Source organism: Schistocerca gregaria, chromosome 2, assembly GCF_023897955.1.
Source record: "Schistocerca gregaria isolate iqSchGreg1 chromosome 2, iqSchGreg1.2, whole genome shotgun sequence".
NCBI lineage: Eukaryota > Metazoa > Arthropoda > Insecta > Orthoptera > Acrididae > Schistocerca > Schistocerca gregaria.
The window spans coordinates 147,083,848-147,108,035 of NC_064921.1; the positions used below are offsets into that span (position 1 = coordinate 147,083,848).

At 44.2% G+C, this 24,188-nt stretch overlaps 1 protein-coding gene and 1 pseudogene across 1 annotated transcript in view; one reads left to right on the forward strand and one right to left on the reverse strand.

Annotated features, from left to right (window-relative positions):
* Positions 1-24,188, forward strand: part of LOC126336562 (uncharacterized) — a 203,649-nt gene that overhangs the window by 122,405 nt on the left and 57,056 nt on the right. The window lies entirely within an intron of this gene.
* LOC126337149 (5S ribosomal RNA) lies at positions 10,721-10,839 on the reverse strand (annotated as a pseudogene).

A 24,188-nucleotide genomic window follows, 5' to 3' on the forward strand; every position in this document is an offset into this window, starting at 1 on the left:
GGATCTTTCTTTCAATGTATGCGCAGCACAATACACTTGTCCACATTGAGATTCAATCGCCATTCCCTGTACCATGTGTCAATTCGTTACATATCCGCCTGCATTTCAGTACAATTTTCCGTTGTTACAACCTCTCGATATACTACAGCATCATCCGCAAAAAGCCTCAGTGAACCTCCGATGTTATCCACTAGGCCATTTATGTGAATTGTGAATAGCGACGGTCCTACGACACTACCCTGCGGCACACCTGAAATCACTCTTACTTCGGAAGACTTCTCTCCATTGAGAATGACATGCTGCTTTCTGTTATCTAGGTACTCTTCAATTCAATTCTACACAATTGCTCTGATAGTCCATATTCTCTTACTTTGTTCATTAAACGCCTTGTGGAAGTCAAGAAACATCTACCCGGGAACCCGTGTCTATGGCCCTCTCTGCCTCGTAGACGAATCGCGCGAGCTGGGTTTCACACGTTCGTCTTTTTCTAAACCCATGCTGATTCCTACAGAGTAGATTTCTAGTCTCCAGAAAAGTCATTATAATCGAACATAATACGAGTTCCAAAATTCTGCAACTCATCGACGTTAGAGATATAGGTCTATAGTTCTGCACATCTGTTCGACGTCCCTTCCTGAAAACGGGGATGACCTGTACTCTTTTCCAATCCTTTGGAACGCAACGCTCTTCAAGAGACCTACGGTACACCGCAGCAAGGAGGGGGCAAGTTCCTTCCCGTACTCTGTGCAAAATCGAACAGGTATCCCATCAGGTCCCGCGGCGTTTCCTCTTTTGAGCGATTTTAATTGTTTCTCTATCCCTCTGTCGTCTATTTCGATATCTACCATTTTGTCATCTGAGCGACAATCTAGAGAAGGAACTACAGTGCAGTCTTCCTCTGTGAAACAGAGGCCTTGCGTTACCATGGAGAAGGAGAAGTTTGTTTGCATTTTTGTGGCGACTAACATGCTCAAGTCGTTCCGTCGTTCCGGCACGCAGGAGATCGGAGAGGTTTGCGCGGCCGTGTTGCGATGATGAGAGACGCCTCGCCCAACGACACACCGTGCTTTTGTTCATGACCAAGTTTCCGTAGGCATTCTGCAAGCGCCTTTGAATATCTCCGATGCTCTGGTTTTCCGCCAAAAGAAAATCAATAACAGCTCTCCGCTTGGAACGGTCCGCCGTTACAGACGCCATTTTGAAGGCTGTGTATAGCGTCGCCGCCTATCGCAACTTACTAAAACTATAGGGACTGAAGTTGCAATATTCAACCATGTCCCAAACAAACTCCGCATCTTTTTCAACGGAAATTCGCCGAGAGAGTAACGTGTTGCCCCTCGTAGAATTAAAAACCGTTCGACCGCAGTAGTACACTTCTTGTCAGTGGTAATTGCAGATGACGTTCGTTGATCCACGATACCTGATTCTTCACCGCCATCTCCTGCCACCATGGTCTAATATGGCCAGTGGATGGTCTCATTTTGTCCGAAACCGGTCACCGTTGCCAGTAAATATTTCATTGCGCTCAAGACTGTATTCAGTTCAATTTTAATATTAAATACGAGACATTAACTCTGTAGCTCAAGCGTCAAGCACAACAAACACGGTTGTCAATAACGTATGTTTGATACACATTTATAAAGCGTTTACATAACACTAGACGCAGGCGTATGGAGGTGAGGAAGGAAGATTGTAGTTAAAGATCAAATATGAGCATGAAAATTATGTTCACGAATTTCTCTTTTTCAGAAATGCTTTTCACTCTATTGCCAAACTGCATTTTATTTTTCTGTCTACTTCAGCCATCGTCACTTATTTTGCTGCACAAATAACAAAAAGCATCTACAACTTTCAATTTTCTCATTTGCTACTCTAATTCCCTCAGTATCGTCCATTTTAATTCGACTACATTCCACTATCCTTATGTTACTTTTATGGTATTCATCAAATATCCTCCTTTGAAGACACTATCCACGACGTTAAACTGATTTTCCAAGTCTTTTGCAGTGCCTGACAGAATTACAATGTGATCGGCAAAAATCGAAATTTTTGTTTCTCCTCCCATTCTCATAAATTATCTTGTACAAGAAAGCACGCTTCGTTTAATAATAACCAAGGGACCGGATTTTTACAACACTCGGACCTATGGCAAAGTTTTAAAAAAAGGTTCAAGTGTGTGTGAAATCTTATGGGACTTAACTGCTAAGGTCATCAGTCCTTAAACTTTCACACTACTTAACCAAAATTATCCTAAGGACAAACACACACACACATACTCGAGGGAGGACTCGAACCTCCGCCGGGACCAGCAGCAAAGTCCATGGCTGCAGCGCCTTAGACCGCTTTTTTTTTTTTTTCTTCTCTTTCAATCTCATTTTGTTCATTTCGTTCGTTGCATCTGCTCGGAGCGGATGTCGTAAGACATCCGTTTAAGTTCGTTGTTGATCGATTAACTCAGTTTTTTTTATTACAGAGAGCAGCTAACCCTCTGACTCAACACGATGAGCTACCGTGTCGGCTGCCGCAAAGTTTAAAGCAAACTTTATTCACGAATAACATACCTAGAGGCACTCGGACCCATGGTAAAGTTTAAAGCAAACTTAAATCTCGGATAACATACCAACGGTCTCACACGTGATTCTGAAAGACTGGTAATACTGCAATACGCGCAACGAGAGCCCCTATAAGCCCTTCTACACTTTTCCAAGCGTGAGTGAAACCACCCTCGCCTGCTCCCTGCCTTTGTCTCTTCAGCACCTAAGCTTTGGGCATTCCGGGAATCCCGACTGCACGGTGGAGATCCCTAACGGAACTCAGAGTGCTGTATTGCTCCGCTTCCTGGTAGCAGCTTGTTTTCGTTTGTCAGGTCTCCATTGTGAGAAACGTTGTTTCGCTTTTCGTGTCAGAGCCAATATCACCGAGTAGCTCTCGAGAAGTTGTCTGTCGCCGAGCCCGTAGGTGCACACTTCAACATGAGTTTCCTACTGGGAACACACTCCCACACGGGCGACATAGTAATACGCATCTCTGGTGTGGAGAAACAACTGAAAGATCTGAAAGCAAATAAATCATCAGGTCGGATGGAATCCAAATTCGTACAAGGAGAGTCTACGGCATCGGCCCCTTACCTAGCTTGCTTTCATTGTGAATCTCTCGTCCAGCAAAAAGTTCCAAGCAACTGGAAAAAAATCTCAGGTGACTCCAGTATATACGAGTAAGAAGGGCAAAAGAACCGACACGCGAAATTTCAGACCAATAGCTCTAACTTTGATTTGCTGCAGAATCCTTGAACATATTCTCAGTTCGAATATAATAAATTTTCTTGAGACCGAGAAGCTAACGTCCACGAATCAGCTTGGTTTTAGAAAGCACCTCACATGATACACTGCGGACTATGGATGAAGGGCAACACTCAGATTTCATACTTCTAGGTTTCCGGAAAACATCTGACACGGTACCCCATTGCAGGCTTAACGAAGGTACGAGCATAAGAAATAAGTTCACAGATATGTGAATGGTTCGAGGACTTCTTAAGTAGTAGAACGCAGTATATGTCCCTCGATGGCGAATGTTCATCGGAGACAAGGGTATCAACAGGAGTACCACAGGGAAGTGTGACAGGACCGCTGTTGTTCTCTGTATACATAAATGATTTGGCGGACAGGGTGGGCAGCTGTCTGCGGATGTTTGCTGATGATGCTGTGGTGTACAGCAAAATGTCGATGATGAGTGACTGTAGGAAGGTACAAGACGGTGTGATGAATGGCTGGTAGCTCTGAATGTGGAAAAACTTAATGGGGCACGAGCAGGACAAACAAACATCTAATGTTCGGTTACAGTATTACTAGTGTCCTGTTTGACACAGTCAAGTCGTTCAAATATGTAGGCGTAGCTTTGCAAAGCTATATGAAATGGAAGGAGCATGTGAGAACTGTGTTAGGGAAGGCGGGTTATAGACTTCGGTTTATTGGGAGAATTTTAAGAAAGAATGGTTCACCTGTAAAGGAGAACGCATGTAGGACGCTGCTGCGACCTATTCTTGAGTATTTCTCGAGTATCTGGTATCCGTATCAGGTAGGTTTGAAGAAAGACATCGAAGCAACACAGAGGCGGGCTGCAAGATTAGTTACCGGTAAGTTCGAACAACACGTTAGTGTTACGGAGATGCTTCGGGAACTCAAATGGGAATCCCTGAAGGGAAGGCGGCGTTCTTTTCGAGGAACACTGTTGACAAAATGTAGATAAGAGGCATTTGATGATGACTGCAACGATTCTACTGCCACCAGCATACATTGCGCATAACGACCACGAAGATAAGATTCGAGAAATTAGAGCTCATACGGAGGCATGCAGACAATCGTTTTTCCCTTATTCTGTTTGCGAGTGAAACAGGAAAGGAACTGAATAGTAGTGGTACAGGATACCCTCCGCCAAGCACCGTACGGTGGCTTATGGACAATCTATATACATGTACATCTCATCCTGCGTCCGTAGAGAAATCCTTCCACCGTTCCACACCGTTTTCTCCGGCACACCCACTTTGCAGGTGTTACTCATCGACAGAATGGACCAGGGTTTATCGGAATGTTCGTCACAAATTCCTGCAGCTAGACTTCAGATCCAATTGGTTGGATGTTATCTAAGGGGAGGTTACCACTGGACAGAAGTTAACATAGCAGTTGAAAATCAGGCCCCCTCAGTAGAAAGGGTCAGTTACAGGATAAACCTCGGACTTATATATATATGAAGATGGTATCTGTTATTTCAGACATGTCCGAAAGAACAGATATATTTTTAGTTAAGGCTCACCAGCCATTTGACAATCTTCTTCTGTGCAGATGCACAAACAGTGCCGGAACTCTTACGGGAACTGGCAAAAAGCCGCGAGTAATTTGTATAATTGGAAGGGTCACTATGAGTATAGCGCAGGACAATAAACTGAGAATGTGGGTCTCACGGGAGGCGTGCCAGAGATACGTTTCTGCATTTCCAGTATGAGATTTTCACTCTGCAGCAGAGTGTGCGCTGATATGGAACTTCCTGACAGATTAAAACTATGTGCTGGACCGAGACTCGAACTCGCGACCTTTGTCTTTCGCTGGTAAGTGCTCGACCATCTGAGCTACCCAAGCCCGACTCACACCCCGTCCTCACAGCTTTACCTCAGCCAGTACCTCGTCTCCTACTTTCCAAACTTCACAGAAGCTCTCCTGCGCCTAAGCCATGTCTCCACAATAATCCTTCTTTCCAGGAGTGCTAGTTCTGCAAGGTTCGCAGGAGAGCTTCTGTGAAGTTTGGAAAGTAGGAGACGATGCACTGGCGGAGGTAAAGCTGTGAGGACGGGGCGTGAGTCGTGCTTGGGTTGCTCAGATGGTAGAACACTTGCCCGAGAAAGGCAAAGGTCCTGAGTTCGAGTCTCCGTCCGGAACACAGTTTTAATCAGCCAGGAAGTTTCATAAGTTCCTGCAGTCGCACAATCCTCTGTGTCCTCGGTGGCTCAGATCTACAGAGCGTCTGCCATGTAAGCAGGAGTCCCGGTCGGGGCACACATTTTCAACTGTACCCGTTGCCTTACATCAACTCCTGTATGCAGCTAGGGGTATTCATTTCACTGTAATCAAGGACTTACATTCATTTGTTCAGATAAAAACGAGGAAGAAATTGCCGGGAATCGCCAGAACGAGTCGTGGCACCAGAGGGATTGGAACGCTTCTGCTAAGTGACATTTCTGCGGAGTGAAACTTGTATTGAGCCTAGGGCGTTTGTTGGGATATGCGGCTTTTCGCAGGTACAGGCGCACTAAGAAGTCTAGCAGTACAGCACAGCGTGATGTAGTCGACGAAACGTCTTCAGACGGAGAGAGGTAAATGAATGTAAATGCATGTCATTTGCCTGCGATGCCGCTCAACGATTATTCGCAGATTCTCTGATGGAGAATGCCGCGATGATTCCCTACAAGACCTGTGGCCTTTGCCATGGTCTTGTCAGTCTTCATTAGAGAGTATTTCAAAGATTTCAAGACACATTTAGTCACATTTCTGTCGTTTTCAAGAAAAACCACGAGGGCTAATCTCATCACGTCCGCAATTAAACTTCTTTACGAGACTGTCAGTGAGCATGATGGACATTACATTAATTTTCAGCGTTTACGTAATTTCCAGTTGTTGCGACGTTTTCTTCGTCACTGCAATTTCTAGGCTCAAAAGGTTCAAATGGCTCTGAGCACTATGGGACTTAACATCTGAGGTCATTAGTATCCTAGAACGTAGAACTACTTAAACCTAACTAACCTAAGGACATCACATACATCCATGCCCGAGGCAGGATTCGAACCTGCGACCGTCGCAGTCGCGCGGATCCGGACTGAAGCGCCTAGAACCACTCGGTCACCGGGCAGGCAATTTCTAGGCGTAGGGCACACATGTCAGAAATGATTTTAACTTGCCGTAAATTTTGAGTCTTTGTAAAGTTTTCACAGCAGTCTCATCAGTTCTAAATACTGACTTCTTTCTTCTTTTCCCAACAAAATTTAAAATCAATCGGTCAAACTGGAGGCCGTGGTACTCTGCGCTTTCTCGAAGGTTTTTTTTTCTAATCAGTACACTTTTGGATTAACTTTAGCTACTAATGTATTTGGTTTCATTCTTGAGAGACGTTATTAGTGGCTCCTTCCACTGCAATTGCACACATGTCTGGGCATATGCTCTTTATCGAACTTCTGGTCCAGAAATAGTCGTATAAGTTTTGAGGCTTTTGGTTTCAAGACGTGCTCTCCTGAATGGACAGCCAGCCGTAATTCAAGGTTCACAGGGGAAAATATTCTAGAGATGAACGTGTGCTTCTTCGTTTTCCTCATAGGTAGAAATCAGGCCGAAAAACTGAACTTCTTTCCACAAACGTCGATTAAACTAGAAAGTGAACCCATAACCTGTGTTTCAGGAAATAAACTTCTAGGTGATTGGACGATGGTAGTTTCGAAGTCCTCCACGAGAGAAGCAGGTTTCCAGCCAGACAAGTTGGTTTTAATAGTTAAATAAATGGATCATATGTATTTTGCTTTTTGTCCAGTAACTAAACGTAGACAGCTGGAAAAGTGTCTGTTTCCCAAGAACTTGTAAGATTGATGTGAAGTAGGAACAACTGTCCAAACCGCTTGTTTGGACTTCTCAACGTTCCATCCACAAAGAATTGTTCATACCTTGATAAAGATGATTTTTTTTCCTTTTCGCTGTCAGACACCAATATTCTACCGAGTGAGGTGGCGGAGTGCTTAGCACACTGGAGTCACTTTCGGGAGAACGGCGGTTCAAACCGAGTGCGGCCATCCTGGTTTAGGTTTCCGTGATTTCCCTAAATCGCTTCAGGTAAATGGCCGAGATGGTTCCTGTGAAAGGGCACGGCCTTTCGTTCGCTAATCTAATCCGATGGAACCGACCACCGGGCTGTTTTGTGGTTCTTCCCTCCCCCCGCCCCCCCCCCCCCTCGCCCCCTCTGATCAACACCAATAATCTCTCAGTCTTCTCTTGTCATTTGCAATAAAACGTTGCTGCCCTCGTTCAACAATAAAATATTTTCTTGAAAGAATATTCCTCTAGAACCGATCAGATCTTACATCTGTCCCAAGTATTTTCGGCTAATGCGATGCAGTTACTGTTCCGCACTTCTACTCATATGTGATGGTAACGATGTAGCCTCAATTGAAGCCCTCCATCTTCGACGTATATTGATGAAATTGTACTATCTATTTCCTTTGTATGCTTTTTTGCACTTGCAAATTGTTTTCTCACTTAATTTGCTGCTTCGTCTGGAACACAAACATAGCTACCTTTGCCTGAAACTGTGCTAATTTTAGTGGATAGTCTTCCTTTCTACTTATTCGCTATAATGTTTGTACAACGCCAGTAAGTTATGTCTTCTTTGGTCGTATAGTCCGCTATATATCGATCTCGTTGTAAATCAATGAAGACTTCCCTTTGGTGGTCTCGGCGAACGCCATGTACACAACACTTACAATTCGGAACACTACACTGGACTCGCATTCGGGAGGACGACGGTTCAATCCCGTCTCCGGCCATCCTGATTTAGGTTTTCCGTGATTTCCCTAAATCGTTTCAGGCAAATGCCGGGATGGTTCCATTGAAAGGGCACGGCCGATTTCCTTCCCAATCCTTCCCTAACCCGAGCTTGCGCTCCGTCTCTAATGACCTCGTTGTCGACGGGACGTTAAACACTAACCACCACCACCACGGAACACTGCTTGCCATTCAGAGATCTTCGTGCAGGGAGCGAAGGGCAGGCTGGTAACCTTTATTCTGGAACACACTGTTCCGTGGTCCGCTACCCGAAGTGTCTTGGTCTCCGTAGAAATGTCAACACATTCCATCTCTGTACGTGCCACTCTGTTCGAATGTCACAGTCTCACCACCATAGACGTGAACGTAGTTTTCCAAACGGATTGACTAATGTTCCCAGGGACGTAACATCGGTCCTATATTTGTGGTTCATTTTGTTCACGTCCGCCCCTGGTAGCTGAGTGGTCAGCGCGACGGAATGTCATACCTAACGACCCGGGTTCGATGCCCGGTTGGGTCAGAGATTTTCTCCGCTCAGGGACTGGGTGTTGTGTTGTCCTTATCATTATCATCATTTCATCCCCATCGACACGAAAGTCGCCGAAGGGGCGTCAACTCGAAAGACTTGCACCAGGCGACCGGTCTACCCGAAAGGAGGCCCTACCCACACGGTATTTCCATTTCGTTCACTAATCGATAACCACAGTCGCTCCGAACATACTGACCTTTCAGTCTTAGCAGCAACAGCAACATTACATCATGCGTCAGAGGTATGGTACAAAATACGTTGAGCGTTTCCAAAAGGTTTTTATCATCGCTCTAGGTTTGCAATGACGAATACAAGGTGGCATTCAACGAGAAGAGCTCCGAGAACTCTGTACTAATGGCCTAGCCCCACTGTCGAGAATTATTGTTATTTTTATTATTTTATTTTAACCTAAAGAACTGTAATTTCAAGAATCAAGATAAAAACAGGAAAACAAGAGAAGGAAAAAGAGAAAATTATGACAATAACGTGAGAAAATAAAGAAAGGGGCAGCGTAAAGAAAATGTAGTAGAGATCGCCAACACAGGTCCGTGTGATGGCGCACGACGCGGAGGGACACCGATTCGAATCCTGGTGGCAGATGAAGTTTAGACGGCAAGTATTTCGTCGGGAAGGGGAGGAGAGGTGGTTGCGTAAAGGTTCTTATCACTATCTTTTCGCCAATGTCCTGGATTAAATGCGAAATCTCTCCGCAGTGTCTCATGAAGTAAAGACATATGGCACTTGTTGGTGATCCGTCCGACGGATGGGGACATTAAGGGGCTATACACGCGTCCATCACCTTCGTCTACACTTCACAAGTGCAAATACGACACAGTTGTCACATACATGTAAGGGAAGAGGAAGAACAACACTCTTTCTGCTCAGTGGCTGAACCCACCACGTGGGGTATCCCAGTCAAGAATGTCATAAGGGGCTATACACGCGTCCATCACCTTCGTCTACACTTCACAAGTGCAAATACGACACAGTTGTCACATACATGTAAGGGAAGAGGAAGAACAACACTCTTTCTGCTCAGTGGCTGAACCCACCACGTGGGGTATCCCAGTCAAGAATGTCATAAGGGGCTATACACGCGTCCATCACCTTCGTCTACACTTCACAAGTGCAAATACGACACAGTTGTCACATACATGTAAGGGAAGAGGAAGAACAACACTCTTTCTGCTCAGTGGCTGAACCCACCACGTGGGGTATCCCAGTCAAGAATGTCATACATTTACATTTTGAGCGGACTGATACCAGCTGAAATCTGTTGGCAACAGTCTCATTTAGAGATTATTAGAGACCATCAGAGATACTATATTAGAGGGAAAATGCATCTGCGCCTATCTTTGAAGAAAAGAGGAGTGAAGTATGCAAACATAAAACTCTTTGGCGGACTACCCACGGAAATACAATATCTATCGGACTAGATTTAAACTATTTCTCCTTAACAATGCTTTCAGTACAGTAGAGAAGTTCTTAGATGAAAGTAACTAATGAATTAAAAACTTGAAGAGGCAAGCATGTAGCCATATAAACATATTTATAAGAAGTGTTCGAGTGACACTTTCCACATCAAAATGTTTGCAATGTAATTTTTTTAAATTTAGTATTTTATTTATCCTTGAAATGAGACATTTACCTTCTTCTGCTACTCTATGGATACCTCCACTCGAGACTGCAGACCTATGAAAAAGAACAAATGTACAAGCTAACAAGAAGCCCACCTTGCTCACTTCAGTAACGTATTCATTAGACAATGTGGCCAACTTTCAAGCAACAATGGGCCGTAACGACCCAGCCCAACATCTAAAAAGGGTAGGAGTATCTTCCACAAATTAATGAATTCAAATCACGTGCTTATATGCTCAGGTTTGGATGCAGTAGCAGGGAAGGAAGGCAGTATCTGCAAGTAACCCTCAAAACACCGTCTGAAGACCCAGTGGTACCGACCGGCCTTCATCCTCAGCCCTGAGGTGTCACCAGAGGCGAATACGGAGGGTCACGTGGTCAGCACATCACTCTCCCTGTCGTTGCGACTTCGTGACCTGTGCCGCTACCTCTGAGTCAAGTAGATCCTCAGTTGGCCTCACAAGGTTGAGTGCACCACGCTTGCCAACAGCACTCGGCAGACCCGGATGGTGACCCACCCAAGTGCTAGCCAAGACCGACAGCGCTTAACTTCGGTGATCCGATGGGAACCGGTGTTACCACTGCGGCAAGGCCGTTGGCAAATAACACTCATACGCCAAAAATAATGTGTTCTAACTTTTTGCAACCTTCTCTATGCTATTATTTACATCTACAAATTTTACTATACATTATAAATAACCTCTAACTTTTACTATTACTATTATTATTTTCAAAGTAATTAATGCACTCCGCCCCCAGGCCACAAGTGGCCCATCGGGACCATCCGACAGCCGTGTCATCCTTGGGTGAGGATGCGGATAGGAGGGGCGTGTGGTCAGCACACCGATCTCCCGGTCGTTATGACGGTTTTCTTTGATCGGAGCCGCTACTGTTCGGTCGAGTAGCTCCTCAATTGGCATCACGAGGCTGAGTGCACCCCGAAAAAAGGCAACAGCGCAAGGCGGCCTAGATGGTCACCCTTACAAGTGCTGGCCACGCCCGACAGCGCATAACTTCGGTGATCTCCCGGGAACCGGTGTATCCAAGGCCGTTGCCTTCAAAGTAATTATTTATAAAGTTATTTATAGTTTCGTGTTGATATACACTGAGATGTAAGATGTATTATGGATTCCCCTTCTTCTTTCTCTTGGCCTTTACTCCTTATCTTCATGGGGTCGATCGAATGTCCTTCCAGTCACCCTCTCCCCACCTACCCCCTTCCCTCCTCCCTCCCGGATAAAATATGTGTACGTACTCCACCTGTAGCGTTAGGCAGATGCTTTTTAAATGTTAGAGAATAATGGTGAGACATGGGTACTAGGGGGGTATGCACCTATTCGGACGTGGGAAACCGCCCAAAAAGCATATCCAGATTGGCCAATACACCGACGTTCGTCGTTAATACGCCGGGCAGATAAGATCTGGGGCCAGCGCCCCTCTCCGAATCCCGGAAGCGGCGTATTAACGCGCGTTGCTATCCGGTCAGTATAAATGTACGAGACGTGTTCGGAAAGTAAGGTCCGATTAGGCGCAAAATGGAAACCAGTGTGAAAATCCGATGGAACTGTGCACAGATGTGTTGGGCAGTGTCATTGTCTTTAGTGTGCCTGTCGATAGCTCTTTTCAGTTCACAGCGCAAAGTAATCCAGTAGAAATGCCTAAAACAGTAGTGTCTGCCGCCAACTACACTACTGGCCATTAAAATTGCTACACCAAGAAGAATTACAGATGATAAACGCGTATTCACTGGACAAATACATTATACTGGAACTCACATGTGATTACGTTTACACGCAATTTGGGTGCATAGATCCTGAGAAATCAGTACCCAGAACAACCACCTCTGGCCGTAATAACGGCCTTGATACGCCTGGGCATTGAGTCAAACAGAGCTTGGATGGCATGTACAGGTACAGTTGCCCATGCAGCTTCAACACGATACCACAGTTCATCAAGAGTAGTGACTGGCGTATTGTGACGAGCCAGTTGTTCGGCCACCATTGACCAGACGTTTTCAATTGGTGAGAGATCTGGACAATGTGCTGGCCAGGGCAGCAGTAGAACATTTTCTGTATCCAGAAAGGACCTGCAACATGCGGTCGTGCATTATCCTGCTGAAATGTAAGGTTTCGCAGGGATCGAATGAAGGTTAGAGCCACGGGTCGTAACACATCTGAAATGTAACGTCCACTGTTCAAAGTGCCGTCATTGCGAACAAGAGGTGACCGAGACGTGTAACCAATGGCACCTCATACCATCACGCCGGGTGATACGCCAGTATGACGGTGGCGAATATACGCTTCCAATGTGCATTCATCGCGATGTCTCCAACCGCGGATGCGACCATCATCAAGCTGTAAACAGAACCTGGATTCATCCGAAAAAATGACGTTTTATCATTCGTGCACCCAGGTTCGTCGTTGAGTACACCATCGCAGGCGCTCCTGTCTGTGATGCACCGTCCAGGGTAACCACGGCCATGGTCTCCGACCTGATAGTCTATGCTGCTGCAAACGTCGTCGAATTGTTCGTGCAGATGGTTGTTGTCTAACAAACGTCAACATCTGTTGACTCAGGGATCGAGACGTGGCAGCACGATCCTTTAAGCCATGCGGATAAGATGCCTGTCATCGCGACTGCAAGCGATACGAGGCCGTTGGGATCCAGCACGGCGTTCCGTATTACCCTCCTGAACCCACCGATTCCATATTCTGCAAACAGTGATTGGATCTCGACTAACGCGAGCAGCAATGTCGCGATACGATAAACCGCAATCGCTCTGAAAAGCTAATCATTTGAGTATCCCAGCAGGTTAAATTTAGCGTCTGCAGCACGTCATCTTCGTGGTGTAGCAATTTTAATGGCCAGTAGTGTATTTATTTATTTGGTGGGTGATTTCACCCGAAGCTATGCAGCCCACGTAATATAAACGTCATGCGTTTCTTTGTTCAAGACTATTTTCAGTCGCATTCTGAAGGGACAATGAACACGCCCCTGCAGCGTTTTCGATGTGAAGTGTTGTGACCACCCACAATACAGCCCTTAATTGGCTCCCTCCATTGTTCATCTCTGCTCACATGAACCGCTGGCTCCGACGACAACATTTTGCCACAAACAACGAAAGGCAGACCGGCGTAGAGAATTGGCGGAAAGCACAGGCGGATGCTTTCTGTGACGAGGGTACTGGAAAGTTAAAAACGCCACGACAGGTGTCTGAGACGGAGCAGCGACTATTTAGAGTGTTAGCTGCAAGCTGTGGCTAACTGTTGCGAATAAAAATTTTTTGACGTTCACTGTGGTTTTCATTTCACGACCGATCGGACCTTACTTTCCGAACAGCGCTCATACTATGCATCAATTACTAAAAGCGGATGTAACAACACCTCTTACTTATCCTGATATGGCATTTTTCATACTTCACATTATATCAATTATGACACATGTTTCATAGGAGGTATTGCACCTAGTAGCCGGCCGCGGTGGTCTAGCGGTTCTAGGCGCTCAGTCCGGAACCGCGCGACTGCTACGGTCGCAGGTTCGAATCCTGCCTCGGGCATGGATGTGTGTGATGTCCTTAGGTCGGTTAGGTTTAATTAGTTCTAAGTTCTAGGGGACTGATGACCACAGCAGTTAAGTCCCATAGTGTTCAGAGCCATTTGAACCATTTTTGAACACCTAGTATGGGATATTGTTGTTATTGTAGTAGTCTTCAGTCCCGAGACTGGTCTGATGCAGCTCTCCATGCTACAATATCTTGTGCAAGCTGCTTCATCTCCCACTACGTACTGCACCCTACATCCTTTTGAATCTGCTTAGTGTATTCATCTCTTGGTCTCCCTCTATAATTTTTACCCTCCTCGCTGCCCTCCAATATTAAATTGGTGATACCTTGATGCCTCAGAATATGTCCTGCCAACCGATCCCTTCTTCTAGTCAAGTTGTGCCACAAACTCCTCTTCTCTCCAATTCTGTTCAATACCTCCTCATTAGTTATGTGAGCTATCCATCTAATCTTCAGCATTCTTCTGAAGCACCACATTTCGAAAGCTTCTATTCTCTTCTTGTCTAAACTAGTTATCGTCCATGTTTCATTTCCGTACATGGCTACACCCCATATTAAATACTTTCATCAACGACTTCCTGACACTTAAATGTATACTCGATGTTAACAAATTTCTCTTCTTCTGAAACGTATTCCTTGGCATTGTCAATCTACATTTTATATCCTCTCTACTTCGACCATCATCAGTTATTTTGCTCCCCAAAAAGTAAAACTCCTTTACTACTTTAAGTGTCTCATTTCCTAATATAATTCCGTCAGCATCACCCGACTTAATTCGGCTACATTCCATTGTCCTCGTTTTGCTTTTGTAGATGTTCATCTTATATCCTCCTTTCAAGACACTGTCCATTCCGTTCAACTGCTCTTCCAAGTCCTTTGCTGTCTCTGACAGAATTACAATGTCATCGGCGAACCTTAAAGTTCTTATTTCTTCGCCATGGATTTTAATACCCACTCCAAATTTTTCTTTTGTTTCCTTTATTACTTGCTCAATGTACAGATTGAATGACATCGGGAATAGGCTACAGCCCTGTCTCACTCCCTTCCCAACCACTTCTTCCCTTTCGTGTCCCTCGACTCTTATAACTGCCATCTGGTTTCTGTACAAATTGTTAATAGCCTTTCGGTGCCTGTATGGGATATAAAAATCAGAAACAGCCACGTCAGCGAGAAAATTAAAAGAAGTAAAAATATGCAGTTTACATTTACTTGTGAGGAGCAGAAAAGTAATGATAAATTGCAGATAGGTTCATTCAGATTATGAGCCACATGAGAATTTGAAACTAAGCTGGTAGTACAAAACTAATGAAGAAAGGAAAAAAATAAATGGCGTTACTGTGTGGGAAACGAAAAGAGGGAGGAACTAAGCCAAGAAGCATACCGGAAAGAAGAAGCCAGCATTTATTTCGCTGGACAAGCGTGTTAATTTATAACAGGATAAGTTGCGAAATTAACAAGAGAAAATGCTTCAACTTTTTTGAATGCGACAGGGTATTCAGCTACCGGCATGCATAGAGCGCAGGGCGACTTATTCCAGAGGCGGACAGTAACAATGGGGAATGAGTTTGAAAATCTTTTTGTTTTATGGATAAGTACAATTAAGGTACTTGACAAGTCAGGCCTTATGTTTCAGTTATGATGATATGACCGATACTTTATCTGTGACACAATGTACTGGGGTAAGTGCACTATGAGGAGCTGAGGAAATAAATATTGACTATGTTAGCCCAGTTTCACATCTGGCCACAGTCATTCTAACAGGACCCTTGAAGCACTGACATGGTTTAATAGGCAATATTAGACGTAACGCACAAATACATACTTGGTTGTAATCACCTAGAATTTTCAGTACTCGTTCCTTGTTGAATTACACTGCAGCAGTAAAAGTCGGGTCCTACAGTCCAGGGCAGCGCCTTTGACTAATAATAACAATGATCGAGGTCAAAGGTTCGAACCTCACCGCCACTTAAATTTTCAATAAAAATCATCAGCAATAGAGGCCAAAGATTTCAGGTATAATTATTCCTCCCTGAGTCTGCCAATGGTGTTTCCATAGAAGGCGGTGGAATAGGCACAGGTTTAGGGCATCAACTTTCCCTTGGGACGGGAAACTGTCCCTAAAAGGCAAAAGAATAAATGTTGATAAACGGCATGAGGATGCCCAAGCAATGGAAACTACTGCATTAAAGACACATAATGTGTCTCTCCATTGGCAAAAGACTTAATCCCTCATTCGGATCTGTGGAAGGAGACTGCCAAGGGGGTGGTAATCATGAGAAACAGATTCGATAATCAGCGAAATGATAACATACTACAAGTCGAAAAACGGAATGTCAGAAGTTTGAAAGTGGTAAGGAAACTACAAAATCTGAAAAGGGACATGCAGAGGCTCAGTCTACATATAATGGGGGTCAGCGAAGTGAAATGGAAGATAACAGTTTCTGGACAGACGAATAAAGGGTAATACTCGTATCAATAGCACTCTAAAATGCTATAAAGCGAGTAGAATTCTTTGTGAATAACTTGGCCAGGGAATGAGTACTATGATGAGTATTATGAACAGTTCAGTTACAGGACACTTCTCATCATCATCGACGTACACCAACACCTGTTTTCGCTCTCGCCTGGAAAGGTGGCGACACGAGCCCGTCTGCAACGTGACACGGGAGATCATGTTCTCGGGTATAGAATTCGCGTCATCTACGTCACTTTTCAAGAAAAACTTGATTTCGAGAACTCCTCAGATCTCGGTTCTCGAATTGCTCAATCCTAATACCTGGCCCTGCTGCTGTTCAATAGCCCCTCTACGTCAAAAAATGTTTGCGTATGATATCCTCATGTCGTTAACTTGCCGGATCTGAAGGTAGACGGGCCAGGAGACCATTTTCATTTCAAGTACCCATGTTGTAGTACTGAAGTACATGACACATTCTTAGCTAGTAAAATCGGGTTCGAAGTGTAAAATTAGCTTAGTGTTATTTCAATTTCACTTACGTAAACTATCTAAATTTTACTGACCAATGCATTTCTTTTCATATGACTTAAATGCCCTGCTGCAGCACGGTAAAGAAAGAAGCCAACGAAAAAATCGTAACATTTTTTCTGTTTGTTTAAAAAACACCGACTGGAAAGTCGGGTACCAGCTGCCTCAATCTACCTGCCTCAGCACCTTTAAAATTTTTTTCCAAAAATTTTGGCATGTGAACATATCCGCTCTTTTTTATGCTGCAGCGGCAACGTGAAGGAGACGGAGAAGTAATAAATTTTGGAATAGAATGAGCGACGGAGACAGTGGCAGTGTGACAAAAGAGACCGACACTGTGGCAGCGGAACATAGTTGATAATGAAGGAACAGTGCTAGGAAAAGAGTGAAGGAGACAGTGCCAGGTGGGACCGGGGGGGGGGGGGGGGGGGAGGGGAAGGAATGAAGAGAGAGTGGAAGTGGGTGAGAGCCCATAGTACTGAGAGACAGACTGCATGAAAATGACAGTCAGGAAGAGCAAAATAGTTACAGTTAGAAGAGACAGCAGAAGTAGGAAAGAAGAATGAGATATTAGCAGCAAGAAGGAGACAGTGATTTTTAGAGGAGACTGTAGTAGTAGGACAGAACGAAGGGGACTGTGGCTGTGACGCACGAGATCCTAACAGAGAGAGACACAAATAATGGCAGTGAGTTGGTTTGAATGGGTATGTGGGAAAGGGCAAATGATAGTGAACAGATGTGAACGACTTAACAGCGATGGACTAGTGAGTGTTAGTGGAGTGAACAGATGTGAACGACTTAACAGCGATGGACTAGTGAGTGTGAGTGAGTTATAACTAGGGGAATTTGTGGGAGTTTGAGGTGAGTTACACGTTAAAAAAGTCGCGAATAAGTTCGCGTGCCAAAAATTTTGGGAAAACTTTTAAAGATACTGAGGAAGGTAGAATGAGAGAGCTGGGATCCCACTTTTCATTCAGTCTTTTCAATTAAGCGGAACATGTTCCCATTTTTTGTGCACCGCATTTTTCCGCTAGTTACATTTTTCTTCAAGTCTGGGTGTATTTCGCCTGTCTCATACATCTTGTACGCCATGTGGAATAGTTATGTCATCGCTGGGCCTTCAAAGGCTATCAGTACTTCTGACGGAATGTCGTCTACTCCAGGGGCCTTGTTTCGAATTAGGTCTTTCACCCCTCCGTCAATCTCTTCTTGCAGTATCATATCTCCTATCTCATCTTCGTTATCTTCCTCTTTTCTTTCTATAAAATGGCCTTTATTTCCCTCTTGTAGCCTTTCTATACGTTCTTTAAAACTCTTAGCTTCATATCAATAAATATTTTAAACCATATAATTTTATACATTTTTACCGAATGAGAAGTTTTCAACGTTACTGACTACACATGGCGTGTTCTTAGTTATGCTTACTTCACCGACGAAAATCCCTTTTTTACAACTGTGGTCTGACATTTAGAAGATTGTAATACATCTGAATGCCTAAATAATATCTCCACGCAAAAACCTCACATTCCCACAGATGTCATGTTGTCGTGGTCTTCAGTCCTGAGACTGGTTTGATGCCGCTCTCCATGCTGGCCTATCCCGTGCAAGATTCTTCATCTCCGAGTAACCACTGCAACCTACATCCTTCTGAATCTGCTTAGTGTATTCATCTCTTGGTCTCCCTCTACGATTTTTACCCTCCACTCTTCCCTCCAATTCTAAATTGGTGATCCCCTGCCTCAGAACGTGTCGTATCAAGCGATCCCTTCTTCTTGTCACGTTGTACCACAAATTCCTCTTCTCCCCGATTGTATTCGGTACCTCCTCATGAGTTATGTGATCTACCCATTTAATATTCAGCATTCTTCAGTAGCACCACATTTCGAAAGCTTCTGGTCTCTTCTTGCCTAAACTATTTATCGTCCATGTTTCACTTCCGTACATTGCTACACACCATACAAATACTTTCAGAAAAGACTTCTTGACAGTTAAATCTACACTCGATGTTAACACATTTCTCTTATTCAGAAACGCTTGTCTTGCCATAGCAAGTCTATATTTTATAGCCTCTGTAATTCGACGATCATCAGTTATTTTGCTTCCCAAATAGAAAAACTCATCTACTACTTTAAGTGTCTCATCACCTGATTTGTTTCGACTACATTCCATTATCACCGTTTTGCTTTTGTGATGTTCATCTTATATCCTCCTTTCAAGACACTGTTACGTTAAACTGCTCTTCCAGGTTCTTTGCTGTCTCTGACAGAATGAAAATATCGTCGGCAAACCTCATAGTTTTTATTTCTTCTCGATGGATTTTAATTCCTACTCAAATTTTTTCTTTTGTATCCTTTACTGTTTGCTCAATATACAGATTGAATAACATCGGGGATAGGATACAACCCTGTCTCACTCCCTTCTCAACCATTGCTTCCGTTTCGTGCCCCTCGACACCTATAACTGCCATCTGGTTTCTCTGCAAGTTCTAACTAGCCTCTCGCTGCTGGTGTTTTACCCCTGCCACCTTCAGAATTTGAAAGAGAGTATTCCAGAAGTGATTTCAGGTAGTGTTATAGGCCCTTTGCTGTTCCTTATCTGCTTAAACGATTTGGGAGACAATCTGAGCAGCCGTCTTTGGTTGTTTGCAGATGATGCTGTCGTTTATCGACTAATGAAGTCATCAGAAGATCAAAAGAAACTGCAAAGCGATTTAGAAAAAAATATCTGAATGGTGCGAAAAGTGGCATTGACCCTAAATAACGGAAAGTGTGAGGTCATCCACATGAGTGCTAAAAGGAACTCCTTAAACTTCGGTTACACGATAAATCAGTATAATCTAAAAGCCGTAAATTCAACTAAATACCTAGGTATTACAAATACGAACAAATGGCTCTGAGCACTATGGGACTTAACTTCTGAGGTCATCAGTCCCCTTGAACTACTTAAACCTAACTAACCTAAGGACATCACACACATCCATGCCCGAGGCAGGATTCGAACCTGTGACCGCAACGGACGCGCGGTTCCAGACTGTAGCGCCTAGAACCGCTCGGCCACCGCGGCCGGCTACGATTACTAACAACTTAAATTGGAAAGGACACATAGAAATCTTCGTGGGGAAGGCTAACCAAAGGCTGAGTTTTATTGGCAGGACACTTAGAAAATCTAACAGACCTACTAAGGACACTATCTACACTACGCTTGTCCGTCCTCTTTTAGAATACTGCTGCGCGGTGTGGGATCCTTGCGAGGGAGAACTGACGGAGTACATCGAAAAAGTTCAAAGAAAGGGAGCACGTTTTGTATTATCGCGAAATATGGGAGAGAGTGTCACAGAAATGATACAAGATTTGGTATGGAAATCATTGAAAGAAAGGTGTTTTTCGTTGCGACGGAATCTTGTCACGAAATTCCAATCACCAACTTTCTCCTCCGAATGGGAAATATTTTGTTGACACCGACCTACATAGGACGGAACGATCACCATGATAAAATAAGGGAAATTAGAGCTCGTACAGAAAGAAATACGTGTTCATTCTTTCCGCGCAATATACGAGATTGGAGTAGTAGACAATTGTGAAAGGTGGTTCGAGGAACCCTCTGCCAGGCACTTAAATGTGATTTGCAGAGTATCGATTTCGATGTAGATTTCATTAACTTCTCATGGTTGGGATTCACAGTCATGTAATATTTCTTAAAAGACATCATAGTCGCCGTTGACTGTATAAAATATTTATTTTTACTATTGCAATTTCGGCCTTTGGCCATTTTCAAGTAACAATGCAAAGTTACATTCTGTCAGAATATAAAACTGACGTCAAAATGCAGCCTTTTGACCGTGAGAGTCCCACAAGATCCGATGAGTACGACACTTATTACATCGTAATATGTTGTTAAACATATACTGAACTGTCGATGTTACCATCGATATAATAATCTATCACACATACGAGTTCAGGTGCACTGACAACATGTGGAGCCGCATGTTGTCAGTGCACCTGAACTCGTATGTGTGATAGATTATTATATCGATGGTAACATCGACAGTTCAGTATATGTTTAACAACATATTACGATGTAATAAGTGTCGTACTGATCGGATCTTGTGGAACTCGCACAGTCAAAAGGCTGCATTTTAACGACGACGATAGTTTTATATTCTGACAGAATGTAACTTTGCAGTGTTACTTGAAAATGGCCACTAGGCCGAAATTGCAATAGTAACAATAAATATTTCATACAGTCAACGGCGACTATGATGTCTTTTAAGAAAAAGTAGATGAAGATTGTCAAAAGCTTTCTCTAAGTCTACAAATGCTAAAACCGTAGGTTTGCTTTCCTTAACCTGTACTCTAAGGTAAGTCGTTGGGTCAATATTACCTCGCGTGTTCCAACGCTTCTACGAAATCCAAACTGGTCATGATACATTTGTAATTATAATACGTGTAATTGGATGATGACCTAGCCGCGCCACTTGGTGATGGTACCTCTTCCCAGGTTCAACAGGTGGATGTATATCAATCAAATGGATAAATAGTGCACTCGACAGAAAGAAATGGATGAGGCTCTTAGAGAAGCGTTTGGTCGATGAGGCCGTTGCCACATGAAAAGTAAAGTAAGACTCCCGCACGAGAATTCGTGCCCGCAATACAGGAGAAAGTGCGTGGCTCCCGGGATGTGACCACTGCGACGTTGACTATATGTCCCGTATGAATGGACCTGCAGGGAGAAGGGACGCTTTGGATACGAGAGGTGGTGAGTTTCCCGCCTACCCGTGCGGGCGCGTCAGGTGTGCTTCGGTGGCGGCGCCGGCCGTTATACCTGCGGCTGGCCTCGACTCAGGCTGCCGCCCCGCCGGTGGCGCGCTCTGTGGAAGGCCGGCTGGCCGAGGCGGTGCCTGGTTGCCTGGTTAGTTAGTTGTTACCTTGCCGGCTCGCGAGGCAGCGGCGGCGGCGGCGGCAGCAGCGGCGGTGTGAGGACCGGCACACCTGCTAACAACGCGGCACGGGCAACCATGCGCAGGTAAATTACCAGAACGGCTCTTCCTGCAACGCGCCGCTCCACCATTCAGGTGCGGGCTCCGTGACAGAGCGCGCGTCTGCTGGCTTTCTTTGTCTCGCGGCGAGTCAACTTCTTTTGCTAGCGGTAGCTGCGTGTTGCTTGCCGGCTCACCTGTACAGCCGTCCACTGCGAAACAAGTGCATGGCAGAGGGTATTTTGCAGAACTCCTTCGTATTAGGGCCTCACCATGTTACATTCGTGGGAAAAATGACTGCTTGGATGTCTCGTTGCGCTCTCTATGGGGTCACCACTTCTAACTTGGACCTCGTCCGGACGCTCTGAGAAGGGGTTATAGAAATGAAGTAAAAGAATATTTAATATAATTCCTATTTATTTAGAACACTGTTACACGAAACTTGTTGCGGCAGAATAAGTTGGTACAACAATTTTTTCGGAACATTTCACCTCTCGTAGCAAGTCTTTTTTCCCTTTTTACGTATGAAACTATGTAATTCAGACTATAGTTAAGCGGGCACTGTAAGAGTGATTCCGCAGTCCCTGACAGCAGTCGATTTCTTTCTTCAGCCCACTGGGCCGACATCAGCGAAAATATTCTTTCGACAGTGGCATTGTACGTGGGAATAGAAAACACTTGCCAAATTTTAGCAGTTGGAAATCGGGACAAAATGGGGTCTTGTCGGGATGTCGGGACGAAAAGGTCCATAACGGTGACGGTCCCGATATATCGGGACGGATGGCGACCCTACTACAGTATGTAATTAATCTAATCTTCGCGGTCCCTGTAAGCGCGACATGCAGGTGACTGTACTTTGCAAGTAGCCCTTCTCAGCCGTTTCAGGTTACGCAATACTTTCGTGACGCTCACCTCTGAGTCAAACAAACCTATGACTGTATCCACATCTACATCACGTGATTACTGTGCAAGTTACAATTAAGTGCCTAGCAGAGTGTTCACCGAAGCCTCTTCAAACTATTACTCTACCGTTCCACTCCGGAACAGTGCGTCGGAAAAAAAAACCACTTGAATCTTTCCGCGCGAGGTCTGATTTATCTTATGTTACTGTGCTGATCATTTCTTCCTTTGTAGGTGGGCGCCAACAAAATATTTTCACACTCTGAGGACACAGTTAGTGATTAAAATTTCATGAGAAACTCCTGCTGCTCAAAAAATGCCTTTGTTGTAATGACTGTTGCCCCAATTCGCGTATCATATCCGTGACTCTCACTCCCATATTTCGCGACGCAAAAAGAGCTGCCCTTCTTTGTATTTTTTCGATATCTTTCCTCAGTCCTCTCCGATTCAGATCTCACGCCGCGCAACAGCACTCCAGAAGAGCAGGACAAGAGTAGTGCAGCCACTCTCTTTAACATACCTGTGGAATTTTCTAAGATTGTACCAATAACTCGTAGAATTTTTTTCGCGTTCCCCACAGTGATATCTACGTCGTCGTTTCAAGTTAAGTTATTCGTAATTGTAATCCATAAATCTCAGCTGAATTCATGATCTTTAGATTTGTGTGATTTATCGTGTAACCGAAATCTAGCGGATTCCTTTTAGTACTCGAGTGCATTATTTCACATTTTTAATTATTTAGAGTCAATTACCATTTCTCGCACCATACAGATATCTTGTCTAAATCATTTTGCAAATGGTTTCGATCATCTGATGACTTTATATGGGGGTAAATGATAACATCATCTGAAAATAACTAAGAGTGCTGCTCAGATTGTCTCCTGAATCCCACACAGATCAGGACGAGCACAGGACCATTAACATTTTCTTAGCGAACACTGGATATTACTTCTGTTTTACTCGACGACTTTCCGTCAGTTACTACGAACTGTGGCCTTTCTTTCAGGAAATCGCGAATGCAGCCGCACAACTGAGACGATACTCCGTAGTCACGTAATTTCAATCACATGTCATTTGCAAAGAACTACTGCCCTTCTTTGTATACGTTCAATATCCCCGGTTACTCTTATCTTGTATATCTCTCACACATTTGAGCACTATTTTAGGCTGGTTCGCACGACTGTTTTATAACGGATCTCCTTTGCAGACTGCATTTTCGCAGCCCTCAACCCAAGAGCAGAAGGATGCCATCCGCTTTGCCTACGGCTGAACCTGTGTAGTCATTCCATTTCACATCTCGACAAATTGTTAAGCCAGATAGTTGTATAAGTTGAATGATTGCAGTTGTGACTAATTGGTGTTGTAGTAATAGAATTCTAGATTATTTTCCGTTATTGAAGTACGTAATTTTACATTTCAGAAAATTTAAAACAAGTTATCAGTATTTGCTGTATTTTTCAATTTTTTCAAGCTGTGGATATTTGCGGATTTTTTTCAGATAGTACTTCACTATAGACTCGTGAACATAC